At 42.8% G+C, this 20,000-nt stretch overlaps 1 protein-coding gene across 3 annotated transcripts in view; it reads left to right on the top strand.

The window, feature by feature from the left end:
* The window catches only part of dnajc10 (DnaJ (Hsp40) homolog, subfamily C, member 10), a 32,762-nt gene extending 32,213 nt beyond the window's left edge, over positions 1–549 (top strand). For all 3 annotated transcript variants that reach the window (XM_027162620.2, XM_027162621.2, XM_027162622.2), the window contains exon 23: positions 1–549. This exon is cut by the window's left edge and continues 58 nt beyond it. The gene's annotated coding sequence lies outside the window, so the exon portion shown is untranslated.
* The last annotated feature ends 19,451 nt before the right edge of the window (positions 550–20,000 follow it).

Here is a 20,000-nt window from a genome sequence, read left to right as displayed (position 1 = left end):
TGCTTTACACACTCCACGGATTTACACGCTAAAAGACTTTTCTTGAGCTTTAAAGCGTGGGAAGGGATTTTTACCTCAACGAGACATCATAACGAAATCCTTAAGCACCAACAGTATGATGGTTACTGAAACAAGACCATGTTTCTGACCCGGTTTTGTACTGAGGAAGTGTATCGTATACAGTGCCGTGTCATATATACATGATGTTTCTCTCAGTATCTTGGCTGTAATTATGAATCCGTTGTGTTAGTTATAATTTTATCCCAGTGTTGTGCTGCAGAGTGAGAACATGGTCATAAATATGGTTTTTATTTAATGCTGCTTTCCGGGACGAGGTCTGTATCATGAAAGGTTTCGCTTCAACTCTGTTTCTACTGAATCATTGCAGAATGGGTTTTAACAGTTATTACATTATACAAGGATTGGCCAATCAGCAGTCAGGAAAATAAGTAATGTACTCCTTTTATTTTCTTGTCCTTTTCACAATCCCTTACTGCTGTTTTGTACAGAGACATGGTGTAGAATAAATTGGGTTTTCTACAAATAAGATCTGTGATGTAATTATTTATTTGTTTGTTTGTTTGTTTGTTTATTTTTAAGAGACAGTGATCATCACATCAGTGAGATCTCTTCATAAAGACACCATAGTCAACCTGAAATAATTCATAATTTATGCATGGAATGACATTAAATCCTTCAGTGTGTCATCTGAACACAGGCTTCTGTGGAAGTAACGATAGATAGATAGATAGATAGATAGATAGATAGATAGATAGATAGATAGATAGATAGATAGATAGATAGATGGGTGGGTTTGTGGGTTTATAGATGGATGGATGGATGAAAGGATGGCTAGATAGGATGGGTGGGTGGTTGGATAGATAGATAGATAGATAGATAGATAGATAGATAGATAGATAGATAGATAGATAGATAGATAGATAGATAGATAGTTTATACAGCAGCATAATACAGTGTACCATCCATCCATCTATCCATCCATCTATAGACCCACCCACCCGTCCTATCTATCTATCTATCTATCTATCTATCTATCTATCTATCTATCTATCTATCTATCTATCTATCTATCTATCTGACAGACAGATAGATGGATGGATAAATGGATTTTTATTATTAATCTTCAGTTAAAGTTGGCTCCCTCTAGTGGTCAAAGAGCATAACACGATCCGCCCGTGACTGTCACGACAGTAAACTTGAATGAATAAAAATGAGACAAGAGCTTATTTTACTCGATATTGACCTTAAACTTCTTCATAATAAACACGGCACATTTCCAAACTGGCATGCCTGTAGAGAAGATCCAACACTTAACTAACAATCCATATTCCTTTTCTGATAATACACCAGATATCAGGTTTAACTCCGTGTATCTATACTGTACCACTTCCTTTCATTATCTTTCTATGCACTGTAACTTCTTCTTGCTGTTTTTTTGCCAAAGAGTAACTTGCGCATGGCACTAAACTGTTCCATTTTCCGCACGCACCAACACTGAGGTTTCTAAATGCTGACTCATCACAATAGAAGAACTACTTGTCTCAATTTTCCCAATCTTATCAAAAACACTTGTGCTGTTAGATCCAAGCAACAATCCCCCTCACCGAATAACCTACTGGATGCTAGCCAGTCTAACTTAAAACACACTCCACTCCAGCATGACTGCATTTTATCTGTAAACATCATCAATCTGGAAGATCTGACAGTTCTTCATTTGTCCTTTTACAGCTTTTGTAGCTTTTTTTTTTTTTTTGTATATTTCTATGGTGAAGTCAGGTGTTGACTGATGTATCTCAGTGTTCTTCTCTTCTTCTCACTCTAAACAACCTCCTTGGGTATTCCGTTCTATCATGATCTGGTCAGATGTTCGTGACTAAGAAGTAAAGCAGTAAACACGTTAAACGAGCATCACTATTCATTTTTACTCGGTCGTAGCAAAAAGAATTTTCATGATTTCAATGCAAGAAATAAAATAGCACTTTGTCTGTGTAAGCACTGATTCTGTATTAGAAACAGATTTTTGGGTCTGTTAGTTCTTTGTGCTGCAACTGAGAATTTCCTGACCTGAATGACACGCATCTTTAGTCAGTTTGACCCAATATATGTCTGTTTGTCTTGACTGTTAATCGTAATTCTGGGCAAACGTTCATTTGAAATCTGAGGATGAAGTTGGCTCAAGTGTTTAAAGCTCTGGGCTGTTGATCAGAGGATCTGTGTTCAAGCCCCAGCACTGCCAAGCTGCCACTGTTGAACAAGGCCCTTAACCCTCAATGCTTCAGTGGTGCTGTATCATACCTGACCATGTGCTCTGACCCCAACAAAGTTGGTATGTGACAAAATAAAGGCTTCTGTTCTATTCAGACAGGGTTTTTCAGTTTTTTTTTTGCCCCAAGTTACACTTCACTTCTTTAGGTCCTGAATAACATCGAGCAGAAGAAGCCATTTTCTCAGGGCTTCATTTTCCTCTGTGATCATGACTCTGTTTGCAGTGGACAAGCAGTGGATCCTTCAGGAAGTTAAGACAGACTGGAAAATGAAACCCTTTCTGATCAAGTGAAATGCTGACCTCTAAGTTCTTGCCATCTCAGCCTTTTATTTTCTCTAAGCTTACTAGATGTGTCATGCTGGTGTTTGCCAGTTGTTTGAGTTGTTATAACGTTACAGTTTTATCCACATCTGATTTAATGAAAGATACAAACATACATTTGGAAAAAAATATTAGTTTATGTATGATAACTATTTCTGGATAAACTTCTTCTCAGAAAGTTATTTATGTTGGGGTTTGAGTCAAGTGAAATCTGGATCATGTGAAGGTGATAAATTTGGCCCAAAATGTCCTCTGACTTTTTCTTGTTTACAAGTTTTAGAAAGGACAGATCGTCTGAAATATATAGCCTTAGCAATGGCAATACTGTGACAGATAATGGTGAGTGGATCAGTACCTATTCATTTCCTTTTGGAAATATTAATATAGATCATCTTCCTCATGTAGAGCTTCCTTAAAATTCTGCCATAAAATGGAAGACAATGCATGCCAATGCTCCTGGCACAAAGCACAGAAATCCATGAAGACATGTGAAGGTTAAGGTTGGAGTTAAGGAAGAGTGTCCTGCCCTGACTCTGACTCAACCCCACTGAACAGCTTTGGGATGAATTGGAACACCAACTGAACCCCCAGACCTCCTCACCATCCTAACATCAGTGTCTGATCTCACTAATGAGTTCTACTCCTGTAGCTGAATGAACACAAATCCCCACAATCAAAAATGGTCTTCCCAGAAAAATGGAGGTTGTTATAGCAGCAAAGGATGAACCCGCTTTATACAGATTCAACAAGCATGTGGTCAGATGTCCACACACCTTTGGCTATATAGTGTACAGTATAATGTAAAATAAATTCACTCGACGTTACACAAAATCAAATCCCAATTCGTGTTGGAGTCCACAGGAGCTTCTTCTTTTTTTACTTATTTTACTAGAATGGCGAGAACAGTTAATGGCCATAAATTAACCCTTGTGTATGGACATGGGCAGTTTTACTAATTACCACAAGAGGGCAAGGTTACACAGTCTAACTGGAATTTCCTTATGAGTATATTCAGTAGAGTTTAACCCTCATTTTATCTGTTTATCCATGGATAACCTTTAACCTAGTCCTTAACCATAATCCCAATACACATGTAAATGCTTTTGAAAAACAGAATATATCTTCTAGTTGGAGGGGCACTGTAGCTTAATGGTTAGCATGTTTGCCTCACACCTCCAGGGTTGGGGGTTCGATTCCCGCCTCCGCCTTGTGTGTGTGGAGTTTGCATGTTCTCCCCGTGCCTCGGGGGTTTCCTCCGGGTACTCCGGTTTCCTCCCCCGGTCCAAAGACATGCATGGTAGGTTGATTGGCATCTCTGGGAAATTGTCCATAGTGTGTGTGTGTGTGTGAGTGAATGAGAGAGTGTGTGTGTGTGCCCTGTGATGGGTTGGCACTCCGTCCAGGGTGTATCCTGCTTCGATGCCCGATGACGCCTGAGAGAGGCACAGGCTCCCCGTGATCCGAGAAGCTTGGATAAGCGGTAGAAAATAAATCTTCTAGTTACTAGCGTGAGTTACGAGCAAAGAGAGCACCAAATGAATTGAAGGTTTAATGATTTTGGCACATACAGAAGTTTTATTTGTCACATTTAAATTAGTTGTGGACACAGTGGCTATGCATGTGCCATTGTTGGGCCCATGAGCAAGGCCCTTAACCCTCACTGCTCCAGGGGCACTGTATAATTGCTGACCCTGCACTCTGACCCCACCACCAGGTTGGGATATACTGCATACGAAGGAAGAATTTCACTGTAATGTATATGTGACAAAAATAAAGGATTCTATTTATCCATGTAGGAATATAGAAAACAATCAAATTAAAAGAAAAAAATATTAGAATATGCTAAAAAATAAATAATAAAGTATACATACTGTATGGCCAAAAGTAAGTGGGCACCTGCCCATTGTGTTTTCTGGAGATCCCATTCCAAAACCATGGGCATTAATAAGCAGTTTCCACAAGAGCATTTATTAGTTTGAGCACTTGACATGCGAGGAGGCCGCCATGATGTTCGTATGGTTCTATCCCAAATATGTTTAGTGTGTTTGAGGTCAGGACTCTGTGCAGGACACTCGAGTTCTTCCACTCCAAACTTGTCAACCATGTCTTCATGGACATCGATTTGTACACACTGTCATACAAGATCAGCTTCGGGCTTCCTAGTCCCAGTGATGGGAATCTTAATTATATAGTACACAAGGATATTCTGGACTATTTGTTGCTTCCAGCTTTAAGACAAACCTTTGTGAAGGTGTGATGGTCAAGTGTCCACATATGTTTGGTGTGTACTGTTCACAACTGCAGTGCATAGCTGCTTAATGCTCCCTTTACAACCAGTTTTCAGGGAAGAGATCAGACAAAAAGCAATGCTAGGGCACTACACCATGCTCCCCAGCTTGTCCAGCACCGAAGGAAGATCTGCATCAGGATTCTTCACTTCTTTTTTCCTTGCTCGATATATATATATATACAAGTGTTTTAGACTGATGCTATCCTTAGCCTGTGACCTAGTGAACCAGTATTGATGTATTCATCGATAAAGACTTCATAGTGCATTTGCAGATCAATTTGTTTAAGGGAAACGGAAATTTAATGACCACAATGAAAAGCACTGAAAAGAAAGTGAACCCTACACAGAATAGGAGGCTACAAGGAGCCACCGGAGGGGTCGAGTCTAAGGGTGATACTCAGGTAAGTATCTGGTGAGACATGAATATATTTTATGGTCTCACCATATGGGGAAGTCGTGGCCTTAGGGAGTTTGACTCATAACCCAAAGGTTGTGGGTTTGAGTCACGGGCCGGCAATACCACGACTGAGGTGCCCTTGAGCAAGGCACCGACCCCCCCGGGTGTGTGTTCACGGTGTGTGTGTGTGTGTGTGTGTGTGTGTTCACTGCTGTGTGTGTGCACTTTGGATGGGTTAAACGAATTCTGAGTATGGGTCACCGTACTTAGCCGTATGTCACGTCACTGTCACTTTCACCTCCTACATGAGGGGTGGGGATCAGGGTCAGTGTCAGTCAGGCATTTGATGAAAACATGTCTTAGATGGACCAGACCATTTCAGCAGAAAGAGAAAGGTAATTACGGGTAATAGGAAGTTAACTGTAAAAATGTTAATATTAGTAGTTAACAACTACTGAGCCAAAGGTTGGATCTAATAATAATCTTGATCTAGATCTAATAATAATCTTGAATTTTTTATTATATTAATTCTTTATATTATTCCTTATGTTTACTTTTGTTCTATGTTTATGTTCTGTAAAGCTGCTTTGAGACAATGTCTAATGTAAAAAGTGCTATACAAATAAACTTGAATTGAATTGAATTGAATCGAATCCCAGGATCAACAACCTGTCACTGCTGGGCCCTTGAGCAAGGCCCTCAACCCTCAGCTGCTTAGTTTTATAAAATGAGATGCAAGTCGATTCACTCTGGATAGAGATAAGGCTGGTTGCCAAATGCCATAGATGTAAATTAATCACATGAAAAAGAAGCTTGTTCTTAAAGTGCATATATTCATCTCTCTGAGCTGCCAACAAACTCTGTGTGTGTGTGTGTGTGTGTGTGTGTGTGTGTGTGTGTGTGTGTGTGTGTGTGTGTGTGTGTGTGTGTGTGTGTGTGTGTGTGTGTGTGTGTGTGTGTGTGTGTGTGTGTGTGTGTGTGTGTGCAGAGGAGGTAGTGATGGGCTTTTAGAGCTCTCCCAGATGTTGGAGAAGAAGAGGAGATGGGGTTGAGTGCAGTATGGCAACACATCAAAAACCCTTTCTCTTTTAGTCCCTTGCTCAGTGCGTGTCCTGGCCCATATGCTGGAATTGGACATGCCCCATAGCCCCTGTGCTGAAAAGTACGTACTGCTTAGTCAGGATGAGATCAACTTGTAGAACTGTTTACACACATACACACACGCGATCCGTACGCACACACAGGCACACACGCACACAAACTTGGGTGAAAACCTGTACCACAGTGGCTGTTCCAGAGGCTGTGGCTACTTGAATTCAGGCCCACAGAGAGGGCAACACTCTCCAAATCAGTGCAGCCTTTGCCAGTAAGTGTTAGGGCTCGTTTAGACCAGAGGAGAGCCTTGGAAAGGCATAAGGCAGAGTATATGATGTGTGTGTAGGGGTGGGTGGGTGAGAAAATCAGGCTGTATGTGTATGTATGAGAATCTGAACTGTGTGTGTGTGTGTGTGTGTGTGTGTGTGTGTGTGTGTGTGTGTGTGTGTGTGTGTGTGTGTGTGTGTGGTTCCCTGGTTATGGGGCTGCATTTGTTTTTCTTTTTTTCTTTCAGAACAACAGGAAATGGCATCAGTGGGTTGTAGCACCTTATAACAACGGTGCATTTCATTTTACTTTCCGTAAAGAAAAAAAAACACGCATTAAGCTTTTATAAAGCTCAGATCATTTAAAAGACATCTTTTGACATTTATACCCTCATTAATGTCTTATATGCATTCATTTAAAGCATTACAGGAATACAAGGATTTTATCTTCTTCTTGTTCTTCTCACTCTCTCTCTTTTTCTCAAGTTCCAAATCATTTCATTTGCACTGTAATTTTGCTGCTTGGAATGGAAAATGAGGAGTTCACATGAAAGGAGCCAGGAAATAGGTGAGGAATGCTGGGGGAAAATACCCAGGCAGCTTCTACACCTCTTGTTTATGAGTTTTATTCCCTCATCCCTGAGTGCCTTTGATCAAACCTAATTATTTTCTTTTGACAGATGCACGACTTGTAACGTCGGTTTTAAAAGGCTGTAAAGTTACTCGAGCTGTAATTTCTTTTTCACAACGATAACTTCGAGAGTCATGTTTTTGGAGTTGTAAAATTCACATGAACAGCAGCTCCACATCAGTCTCTGGTTTTTTTTTTTAGGACTTTTTTTGGAGAGCGAATAGGGGGGAAAAAAAGGTTATAAACTGTATTCAGCCTGCGGAATGGTGAGACGGAGTTCTAGAGTTCTGCAAAAAATCAAATGTAACCGATTTAGTCATCAGCTCAAGACATGTTTGTTGTTAGAAGCTGAGTACTGTAATATCATTTATTTAAATAATTATTCTGTATGATATCATTGACATTCCATATAATAACCCTGCTCAATCATGCATTTATCCAATTAGCTAGTGATGTTGCAACAGCACGATGCATAATATGATACACATATAGATCCAGATGTGAGCGATTTGACCGTAACTTGGTGGTTGGTGAAGAACAGAATTTTTTTTATATGAGTATTTTAGAAACTGATGAGGGGGCACGGTGGCTTAGTGGTTAGCACGTTTGACTCACACCTCCAGGGTTGGAGGTTCGATTCCTGCCTCCGCCTTGTGTGTGTGGAGTTTGCATGTTCTCCCCGTACCTCGGGGGTTTCCTCCGGGTACTCCGGTTTCCTCCCCCGGTCCAAAAGACATGCATGGTAGGTTGATTGGCATCTCTGAAAAAATTGTCCGTAGTGTGTGAGTGAATGAGAGTGTGTGTGTGCCCTGTGATGGGTTGGCACTCCATCCAGGGTTTATCCTGCCTCAATGCCCAATGACGCCTGAGATAGGCACAGGCTCCCCGTGACCCGAGGTAGTTCGGATAAGCGGTAGAAAATGAATGCATGTATGAGAAACTGATGATCTTCTGAAATTTTTATGGACACTTCCCAGACTTATGCACAGAATAGTATGAAAAAAAGAAAAATATCGAGGTGTTTTAGTTCTGCAGGTGGAAATGATGCTTAATGCTCCAAGTATAGCCAAATCTCAGGGAATATATCTGATCAAGATCATTACGTTTCCTCCAGCACTGCTCGACCGATCCCAGCATCTCTCCGGGTACCAGGAAGTCCTCCATGAAGAAGTCGCTCCGTTCTGGCACACGGGTAGTGAATGAACTTCCCATCCGTGTTAGACCAGCCAAGTCACTGGTCATCTTTAAACAATGGGTGAAGACCTACCTATTCCTGAAGTACTTAAACTAGCACTTTATTCTTGTTTGTTTTATATATTAAACAGAAGTATTAGACCGATGGTATCCATATGTCTGCAACCGAGTGAACAGTACTGGTGCATTGATACTCACTTCAAAACCCTTTGGATTGATAAGGGCGTCTGCTAAATGCTGTAAATGTAAATGAAATTAACCGCAATAAAAAGCTCTGAGAAGACGGTCAACCCTATCAAAAGTAAGGTTACAAGGAAGCACCTAGGGGATCGATTTAGGGGTTGTGTTCACAGTGACGTGACATACGGCTAAGTACGGTGACCTATACTCTGAATTCGTTCTCTGCATTTAACCCATCCAAAGTACACACACACACACACACACACACACACACACACACTGAAGACACACACACTGAACACACACACACACACACACACACACACACACACACACACACACACTGAACACACACACACTGAACACACACACACACACACACACACACACACTGAACACACACACACACTGAACACACGGTGCCTTGCTCAAGGGCACCTCAGTCACCCACAACCTTCGTGTTACGAGTCAGACTCTCTAACCATTAGGCCACAACTGCCCCCTCACAGATGAGAGTCTGCAGAGGCAAGGATATGAAGACGTTTTGTTCCTTGTTGATGGGAGAGGTCAGATTGTGAACTAACCACTTTTTACAACCGTGCTGATCTGAAAAGCACCTCAGAGCACACAACATTCAACGTAGAACCATGTAGTAGATGAGTGTCAAGAGCAGAAGACCATGTCAGCGCTACCAAGCTGCCACTGTTGGGCTTTAACCATCATTGCTCCAGGTGCATTGAATCAAGTCTGACCCTGCTCTCTGACCTCGACTCTCAAAAAACCTGGGATATGTGAAGAAAGAGTTTCGCAATACTTTAATGTTTATGTAACGAAAATAAAGGCTTCTTCTTCTTCTTCTTCTTCTTCTTCTTCTTCTTCTTCTTCTTCTTCTTCTTCTTCTTCTTCTTCTTCACTGAAACTGGACATTTGGACAAAATGATAATTGGACAAAAACCACATGTTTAATACACAGTAACTATGATGACAATTAACATAATCGCCTACTATTAAAAACGATAATCGATCTGTTTAGCGAAATGTCTGAGTAATGCATGAATAAATGTTTTGGAAGCTAAACATATTTTCCAGGAAAAAAAACCCCTCTAACAGACAGCAGCAGTAGTGTTAAGTGAACAGATACACTAGCTCACTGTTTCCACCGAGCGAATCCGCAGAACCCCCCACCACGCCTGTTTATCCAACCAGCTAATTCCTCAACAATACACAATACACAAAGGTTCACGGCCAGGTGCCACTCGCAATCCGTAGAGGATTTTCCCTGAAAGCTTGTTTTCAGCTAAACTATCAGAGTCCCAGACAGGAGGGAGCTTAGACAGACTGATGACAAACAGACAGAGCCTCCCAGTCAGCAGGAGATGGACTGGACACAAAGGAATTAAATTAAATAAACTTCATTTTTTTTCCCCCTAAGGGGGCAGTTGGTCAGAGCTTGTAAAAATAATGTTGTAGTTCACCAGCCACTGTGGCTGCTTTCTAGTTTCACTTTATGTCATCTATCTTTATCTTAAAATGCATAGGTGTCATGTAAGGAACATACAGCATGTTGTTATTGCATAGACATGGTGTGTGTATGTGTCTGCTAAATGCTAGTGTCTAAATGAACCCCCCACCCCACACACACGCACACACACGCACACACACACACACACACACACACACACACACACACACACACACACACACACACACACACACACACCTACCTGCAATAAAGCAGACCCATGAGCAGGCAAAAGGTCAGTTGGAGCAGACTACATTTATTTTAGGATTGTTTGTACACTGAACATTAATACGTAGAAACTTTACACAAGAAACGTTTTTTTTAAAGCTTTTTTAAAAAGATTACAAACGCGTTTCTATTAAATCTAAGGGGACAAGCCCGGGGCGACAGGACGTTACACTGCTAAGTGCTTTTGGCTCAGTCTCGTCTCGGGGTAAAGTTGTTTATTTTTCTGGCAGGACGTGAAACAGTGAAAGCATTGATGCAGATTTCAACATCTGTTATAACACACCTGCATGCACACACACACACACACACACACACACACACACACACACACACACACACACACACACACACACACACACACACACACACACACACACACACACACACACATATTCAGTGGTCATCTGCTGTTAAGGACACTGACATGCTGAATGAATGTGAACCTTTATACAAAGCAGACATTTTGGATTTCATCATCCTTCCTGAATATTATGCTCAGGTTAGTGCACAGATTACAGCTAGCTCATGGCCAGGGGCTTAGTGTGATGTTGCTAGACATTCATAGCTTTTGTCCTGTGATTTATGTCCTTCCTTTTACACACTATAATTGCACCCTGACTGATTTGTCTCCCCACCCGAATCCCAAATCCCATGGCTTATAAAAATGGCCAATATGTATTTATTGTATGTACTGATAACTAAACCCCTAAAAACTTCATCTAATCACATTGTATTATCTTTAACTGAGATAAGATAAGATAAGATGAGATAAGATAAGATAAGATGAGATAGACCTTTATTTGTCCCACAATGGGGAAATTTCTCTGTTACAGCACCAAAATATGTGTGTGTATATATAATAATTATATAATATTCATTCATTCATTTTCTACCGCTTATCTGAACTACCTCGCATCACGGGGAGCCTGTGCCTATCTCAGGTGTCATCGGGCATCGAGGCAGGATACACCCTGGACAGAGTGCCAACCCATCACAGGGCAAACACACTCTCATTCATTCACACACTCACACACTACGGACAATTTTACAGAGATGTCAATCAACCTACCATGCATGTCTTTGGACCAGGGGAGGAAACCGGAGTACCCGGAGGAAACCCCCGAGGCATGGAGAGAACATGCAAACTCCACACACACAAGGCGGAGGCGGGAATCGAACCCCGACCCTGGCGGTGTGAGGCGACTGTGCTAACTGCTAAGCCACCGTGCCCCCTATAATATACATAATATACAAAAAAAAAACAAAAATGTATAAAAAGAGTAGTGGTTACACTGAAGACATATTGCACATAGGTGATATTGCACATTTTTCAGAATTTCTGTAATTGCACATGTTTAAAATACTTTGTTATTATTACAGTGAAACAGTAATAAAAGTGTGTATTATGATCATCATGTTATGATGTTGGACTACAGAATAGAAAGTTGTCAGGTCAAATCTCAGGACCTCCAATCTGTCACTACTGAACCCTTGAGTAAGGCCCTTAACCCTCAGATGTGTAAATGTAAGTTGCTTTGTATAAGAGCTTCTGCCAAATGCTATAGAGGTAAATCTAATCATCTTAGAATAGCCTTCAACGTGCTTCTCAGAATACTTCTTGGAATATTTGCTCATTTCTCCTCACAGAACTGGTGTAACTCAGTCAGGGTTGAGGGGCTCCTTGCCCTGACACGCTTTTTCCATTCGGCTCGCTTATTTTTAATGTGATTCAGGTCAGGGCTTCGTGATGGCCACCACAATGTTTTGGAGGTAATGAGAACCAGTTGCAACCAAGTTTGAACTTTCTAGCTGATATATGAGGTCTTGCTTTAGTATTTATAGATCCTTCTTCTTTCTAAAGGATCCTATCTAGAGTGTACATTTCTTTTCCACCAAAAACCTCTACAATATGATGCTGCCACCCCCATGCTTCACAGCTGGGAATGGATTCATTGGATTAAAAGAAACGCACTGATAGTTTTCATCTGCAAAACTGAGTCCAGCTTATTTGTCTGTGTCTTGCTGTAGAGGCTTCTTCTGCTTTTTACATCAGATTCCAGATTGTGGTGATGAAAGACTCAACAGTTTGATTACATTTACATTTATGGCATTTAGGAGAAGCCCTTCTCCAGAGCGACAAATATTTCTCTCATTTTTTACACAAGAATAGATTCGAGCCCTTGCTTAAGGGCCCAGCATTGGCAGCTTCCTAGGATTTAAACTTACAACTTTCCAGTCAGTAGGAAATACAAATGAATTCCAAGAAATACACAGATTTTGGTCTGAGTATTTCTTGGAATTCATTTGTATTTCCTTCATAAACAGTTGTTATATTTGCATTGCGTATGTTATTATATTATTTATTAATGTATATTATTGACATGTTTTCAACCTATCCTACGTTCTCAAACAACCTTCCTAACAGAGTATTTTAGACTGATGGTATTTTTAGTCTGTGTCCCAGAGAACCAAGTATAGGATCTACTCATTGATAGATGATCATTACCTCCTCAGTATGACAGCTCACCATTTAGATGTTAAGACATTCCATCAGTTTTCTTCCATAATAATCTAATCGATTGTTTTGAAATGGCTTCTGATGTGAATGAAGTAGATGTCCTAATATACTTACCAAAAGGAATCTATGGTAGCGTGATATGTGTGTAAACGTTTTAACTTTTCATCCTCAACTATGATTATATATTGTATTTTTACTGTGTGGAAATTGTACGTCTTTAGATTTAGTAAACCAACAATGCTTTATTACCTGATAGATAGATAGATAGATAGATAGATAGATAGATAGATAGATAGATAGATAGATAGATAGATAGATGGGTGGGTGGGTGGGTTTGTGGGTTTATAGATGGATGGGTGGATGGATGAAAGGATGGATAGATAGGATGGGTGGGTGCTTAGTTAGATAGATAGATAGATAGATAGATAGATAGATAGATAGATAGATAGATAGATTAGAAGATAGATAATAGATTCACGATCGATAGATGGATTGAGCTGATGGACTGGCTGGATGGCTGGCTGGCTGGAATCGATCGCTCGCTCGCTCAGCTCGCTTCGCTCGCTCGCTCGCTCGCTCGGCTCAGCTCCGTCGCTCGCTAGCTCGCTCGCCTCGCTGGGTGGGTGGGGTTAGGTGGGTGTCTCGCTGGCTGGCTGGCCTGCCCGGCTGGCTCGCGCGGCTGGGTGGGTGGTTGGCTCGCTCGCTCGCTCGCTCGCTCGATGCTCGCGCCTCGCTCGATCGTCGCTCGCTCGCTCGCATCGCTCGCTCGCTCGCTGGTGGTGGGTGGGTTTGTGGTGTTATCTCGCTGGACTGGCTGGCTGCCGGCCTGGCTCGCTCGGCTGGGTGGGTGGTTGGCTCGCTCGCTCGCTCGCTCGCTCGCTCGCTCGCTCGCTCGCTCGCTCGCCTCGCTCGCTCGCTGCCTGCTGGCTGGCTGGCTGGTGGGTGGCTGGCTGGCTGGCTCGCTCGCTCGCTCGCTCGCTCGCTCGCTCGCTCGCTCGCTCGCTCGCTCGCTCGCTCGCTCGCTCGCTCGCTCGCTCGCTCGCTCGGCTGGCTGGCTGGCTGGGTGGGTGGCTGGCTGGCTGGCTGGCTGGCTGGCTGGCTGGCTCGCTCGCTCGCTCGCTCGCTCGCTCGCTCGCTCGCTCGCTCGCTCGCTCGCTCGCTCGCTCGCTCGCTCGCTCGCTGGCTGGGTGGGTGGCTGTGGGTTTCTCGCTGCTGGCTCGCTGCTCGGCTCGCTCGCTCGGTGGGTGGTTGGCTCGCTCGCTCGCTCGCTCGCTCGCTCGCTCGCTCGCTCGCTCGCTCGCTCGCTCGCTCGCTCGCTCGCTCGCTGCTGGCTGTGGGTGGGTGGGTGGGTGGGTGGGTGGCTGGCTGGCTGGCTGGCTGGCTGGCTGGCTGGCTGGCTGGCTGCTCGCTCGCTGCCTCGCTCGCTCGCTCGCTCGCTCGCTCGCTAGCTCGCTCGCTCGCTCGCTCGCTCGCTCGCTGGTGGGTGGGTTTTGTGGGTTTCTCGCTGGCTGGCTGGCTGCCCGCTTGCTCGCTCGGCTGGGTGGGTGGTTGGCTCGCTCGCTCGCTCGCTCGCTCGCTCGCTCGCGCGCTCACTCGCTCGCTCGCTTCGCTCGCTCGCTCGCTCGCTCCGCTCGCTCGCTCGCTGGCTGGCTGGCTGGCTGCCTTTTCTCCCCCTCGGCCTGGCCCTCCCAGCGTCCACATGCCCGGGGAGGAACGACCTCCTCAGGCTGTCCCTGAAGCTACTCCTCTGCCTGGAGATGATAGTGTGCAGTGGATGTAGAGGATTGTCCGTAATTGACAGGAGCCTGTTTAGTGCTAAGGTACACTGTATTATGCTGCTGTATATACAGCGATCAAAATAAGTATTGAACACGTCACCATGTTTCTCAGTAAATTTATTTATAAATCTGTTATTGACATAAAATTTTCACCAGATGTTGGTAACAACCCATTCAATCCACACATGCAAAGAAATCAAACCATAGATGTCCGTAAATTAAGTTATGTTTAATGGCACAGGGAAAAATGACATAGGGAAAAAGTTTTGAACACATGAAGAAAGGGAGGTGCAAGAAGGCATGGAAAGCCAAGACAATCAGTAATTAGAAAGCGAAACTGCCCCTTGTCAATGCAAATTAATATCAGCTGGTTCTGTCCAAAAAAAGGTCTCATTACCAAGGTATCACACAAGAAACATCTCATGATGGGTAAAAGCAAAGAACACTCTCTCAAGACCTTCGCAACCTTATTGTTGCAAAACATTCTGATGCCATTGATTAGAAGGATTGCAAAACTTCTGAATGTTCCAGTGAGCACTGTTGGGGCCATAATCCGTAAGTGGAAAGAACACCATTTCACCATAAACAGGCCACTACCAGGTGCTCCTCGCAAGATTTCTGACAGAGGAGTGAAAAGAATTTTTAGAAGTGTTGTCCAAGAGCCAAGGACTTGGCTTCAGAAAGTCCTGGAATAAGCAGGTACAGTTGTTTCAAAGAAAACAATAAGTAATGCACTCAACCGCCATGGCCTGTATGCACGCTCACCACGCAAGACTCCATTGCTGAAGAAAAGACATGTTGAAGCTCGTTTAAAGTTTGCCGCACAACATTTGGACAAGCCTGTGAAATACTGGGAGAATATAGTCTGGCCAGATGAGACCAAAATTGAACTCTTTGGATGCCATAATACACACCATATTTAGAGGAGAAATGGCACTGCACATCACCCTAAAAACACCATACCAGCAGTAAAGTTTGGAGGTGGGAACATCATGGTGTGAGGCTGTTTTTCAGCATACGGTACTGCCAAACTTCATATAATTGAAAGAAGGATGAATGGGAAAATGTACAGAGACATTCTTGATAAAAATCTGATGCCATCTACCAGCAAGACAATGATCCCAAACACACAGCCAAGGAAACTCAATTGGTTTCAGAGAAAGAAAATAAAGCTGCTAGAATGGCCCAGCCAATCACCTGTCTTGAATCCAAATGAAAATCTATGGAAAGAACTAAAGATCAGAGTTCATAGAAGAAGCCCACAGAACCTTCAAGATTCGAAGACTGTATGTGTGGTAGAATGGGCCAAAATCACACCTCAGCAATGCATGCAACTCGTTTCTCCATACAGGAGGCGTCTTGAAGCTGTCATTACCAACAAAGGCTTTTGTACGAAGTATTAAATATGTTTCAGTAAGCGTGTTCAATACGTTTTCCCTGTGTCATTTAACATTATTAAACATAACTTAATTTACAGACATCTATGGTTTGATTTCTTCGCATGTGTGGATTGAATGGGTTGTTACCAACATCTGGTGAAAATTTCATGTCAATATCACCTTTAAAAATAAATTTACTGAGAAAAATGGTGATGTGTTCAATACTCACTGTATTTTACCCGCTGTAACATCATTTACAGCTCAGCTCAGCTTACCTAGTTACCCTAAAAGTAAGTTGGGACATGAAATAGAATTTTTTCACCTTTTTTTTTTCGTAAATGCTGCATTCATTTTCATATGTAAATGTTCGCTACTATTAAATATCATGAAGATTTGTTGACATTTGTTAATAGATCTTCAAACACTCTTTTATATGGGTGACTTTCCTGAAGCTCAGGAATTTTAAAGTGATGAATTAATATTAAGAAAATAATAATAGTACAATTAAATATCAAGTACAGAATTTACCCTAAAGACAGAAAAGTTCTGAACAGAAAACTCAGAGCCAGGAAGAATTTATGGAGAATAAACCGCCTCTAATACGTTCAGGGTGGACGTGGAAGAACGTCATATCTTTAAAACCTCTTACAGGTTCTGTTGGGCTTTATAGTTTGTGTTCAAATATATCCAACGCTATTAGACGGAAAAATGAAATCAACTCATGTTAGTTCTTTTTAAGTGAATGTTGGCTTTACTTCACCTCCTGCAGGCCTTTGCGTGCAAAGCTTAATTAGCAGTTCTGGGAAGATCTGTGAAGAAACGTATTAGTTCACACTGAGAACTGAACCACAACAGGACAATTTTAAGTGCCAGAGCAGTTTGAAATAACTGCAGAATAATGAGCATGACCTTGAAGTCATTGTGATGCTTAGAAAACAAACAAATGGTAATAATTTCATAAAGATTTAAGACTAATCCTTTATGTAGCTGTAGCAAGCACAGGTTAGTGAAAGAATGCATCACAGAAAAAAATCGATTATTGTAGAGGAATCCAAGCTTAATGCGAATCTAATGAAATATGCTGCATATATGATATTGAGAGGAGGGGGACACACAGAGAGAGAGAGACAGAGAGACAGAGAGACAGACAGAGAGAGAGAGAGAGAGAGAGAGAGAGAGAGAGAGAGAGAGAGAGAGAGAGAGAGACAGAGAGACAGACAGAGAGAGAGAGAGAGAGAGAGAGAGACAGAGAGAGAGAGAGAGAGAGAGAGAGAGAGAGAGATAGTGTGAGTATGATAATATTTAAGCTCTCTCTCTCTCTCTCTCTCTCTCTCTCTCTCTCTCTCTCTCTGTCTCTCTGTGTGTACATATATATATATATGTATATATATAAAACAACCTTCAGTGAAGCATTCTGACTCGAAATGTGAGACTCGCTCAAAAATAACCTACGCTCGATATATGATCATGATGAACTTACAGGTTTGGGCTTCACTGCACACCTCAGATCTGAACCCAGGACTGACTCCAACACATTTCAGCATGTGTTTCTGATTGTGGGTACGCACTCACGAAACCACAGAAAACCTACAAACTCAGAAGAGCAGCATTTCTTTAAGTGCTGAAGCGATTTGTGTGGATACAGTTTCATATAGAAAGGTCAGGTGTGTTATGATTGGGTCCTAGAATGCCAGGGTGAAACCTTGGAAAAAGGCTTCAGGGTTTTGGCAAGTGAGGTGTTTAAATACTTGGTGGGTGAATTTTTTTCATGCGTAGTCTACAGCGATCGGAATCAGACAGCTATATCAGACAAATTTCAGTTATCTTGCCTTCTAAATAAATGAAAAACAAGTCATCAAATAAATCACTTGTGTGTGTGTGTGTGTGTGTGTGTGTGTGTGTGTGTGTGTGTGTGTGTGTGTGTGTGTGTGTGTGTGTGTGTGTGTGTATACAGTATACATGCTTACAGAGATCTTTATACTGCTATTTTATTCTGTGTTCTATTTTCTCTTATTTCAAAGAGTGTCAAAAAGCATTTCACTACGTTATGTACGTGACTTAAAGTTTAAATTTAATGCTGTGACATGTATAAATGCTGTAGGTTACATTACATTATTTGGCAGACACCCTTATCCAGAACAACTTACATTATTTCTTATTTGTACAACTGAGCAATTGAGGGTTAAGGGCCTTGCTCAGGGACCCAACAGTGGCATCTTAGTGGACCTGGGATCGAACTCACAACCTTTTGATTGGTAGACTACCACATGCCCCACTAGTACCACATGCCCCACTAGTACCACATGCCCCACTAGTACCACATGCCCCACTAGTACCACATGCCCCACTAGTACCACATGCCCCACTAGGCTACCACATGCCCGACTAGGCTACCACATGCCCTACTAGGCTACCACATGCCCTACTAGGCTACCACATGCCCCACTAGGCTACCATATGCCCTACTAGGCTACCACATGCCCCACTAGGCTACCACATGCCCCACTAGGCTACCACATGCCCCACTAGGCTACCACATGCCGCACTAGACTACCACATGCCCCACTAGGCTACCACATGCCCTATAAGGCTACCACATGCCCCACTAGGCTACCACATGCCCTACTAGGCTTCCACATGCCCTACAAGGCTACCACATGCCCTACAAGGCTACCACATGCCCCACTAGGCTACCATATGCCCTACTAGGCTTCCACATGCCCTACAAGGCTACCACATGCCCTACAAGGCTACCACATGCCCCACTAGGCTACCATATGCCCTACTAGGCTACCACATGCCCTACAAGGCTACCACATGCCCCACTAGGCTACCATATTCCCTACTAGGCTACCACATGCCCCACTAGGCTACCACATGCCCCACTAGGTTAAAGTGTGTTTCAGCAGAGAAATAAAAAGGCACTATAAGAACAATTTTGTCCAATGTGTCTTAAGCTGCCAGTGATATCTATTTCATACAGAGGGTATTTTGACACAACCACTTTATGACAACAGTACTGTAACTCCTAACGTCAGTGCAATGTTTCAGCAGGATAGATAATGCTCCCTGTCACACTGTATATATTGTTCAGGAAAGCTCATGGTGTTGAGTTCGTGGTGTTGACTTGATCCCATCGAGCATCTATAAGATGTGCCGGACAAACAAGTCCGATATACAGAGGGCCGAACCTGGGTGTAAAAAAGGCAGCACAACAGAAGCAACAGTGATGGAAACGGAGCTTAAGATCTCCTTCATGGTTCAGATTTATGATGTTCACAAAATAAATAAGCTATGATCTGATAAGATATGATCTGTAAATAAGATTTACCATTACAGCTATTTCTAAATGTGCTACTTTGACAAAAACCTCTTGGGATCGTATCACGCCCCAGGATGCGAATGAGGTTGAAGAGCGAGAGGAATCCTTCTCCTTTCTTCTCCTCCCTCTGAAGACAGTAAGGAAAACAGGAGGTGAACACTTCCAATGTGGCCTTTTGCTCCATTTCCACATGCTGAGTAATTTCAGCACGTTAAACAGATTGATGGTTGAGGCTCCTCGCCAGTAATGCACGGAGGAGACGAGCGCTGTGATTGAGGTGATCACTTACCAGGGGAGCCATGAAGCGAGGCAGGACGGCCAGTTAAACGCCGTAAATCCTCCGTTTCGTGTTAATTCTCCCATAAACTCTGCAGTAAATGATTGCTCTGGCTGACTCCCTCGTCACATAAATCAGGTGGGGTGTAATTTCCGAGCCATCTCTCCGGACGGATAAAAACAGAGCATAAACCGCAGATCCATTTCCACGGTCAAGACAGGCCGTGGGAAACGCATGTCTTAGGGAAACAAATGAAAGCACGGAACACATAATTGAGAAATCGTAGAAGCTGATTCGTATCCAGAGTTTTGTGTT

Source organism: Tachysurus fulvidraco, chromosome 6 (genome assembly GCF_022655615.1).
Source record: "Tachysurus fulvidraco isolate hzauxx_2018 chromosome 6, HZAU_PFXX_2.0, whole genome shotgun sequence".
NCBI lineage: Eukaryota > Metazoa > Chordata > Actinopteri > Siluriformes > Bagridae > Tachysurus > Tachysurus fulvidraco.
The sequence above is the reverse complement of the archived record's forward strand: the minus strand, read 5'-3'. Positions and strand labels throughout refer to the sequence as shown.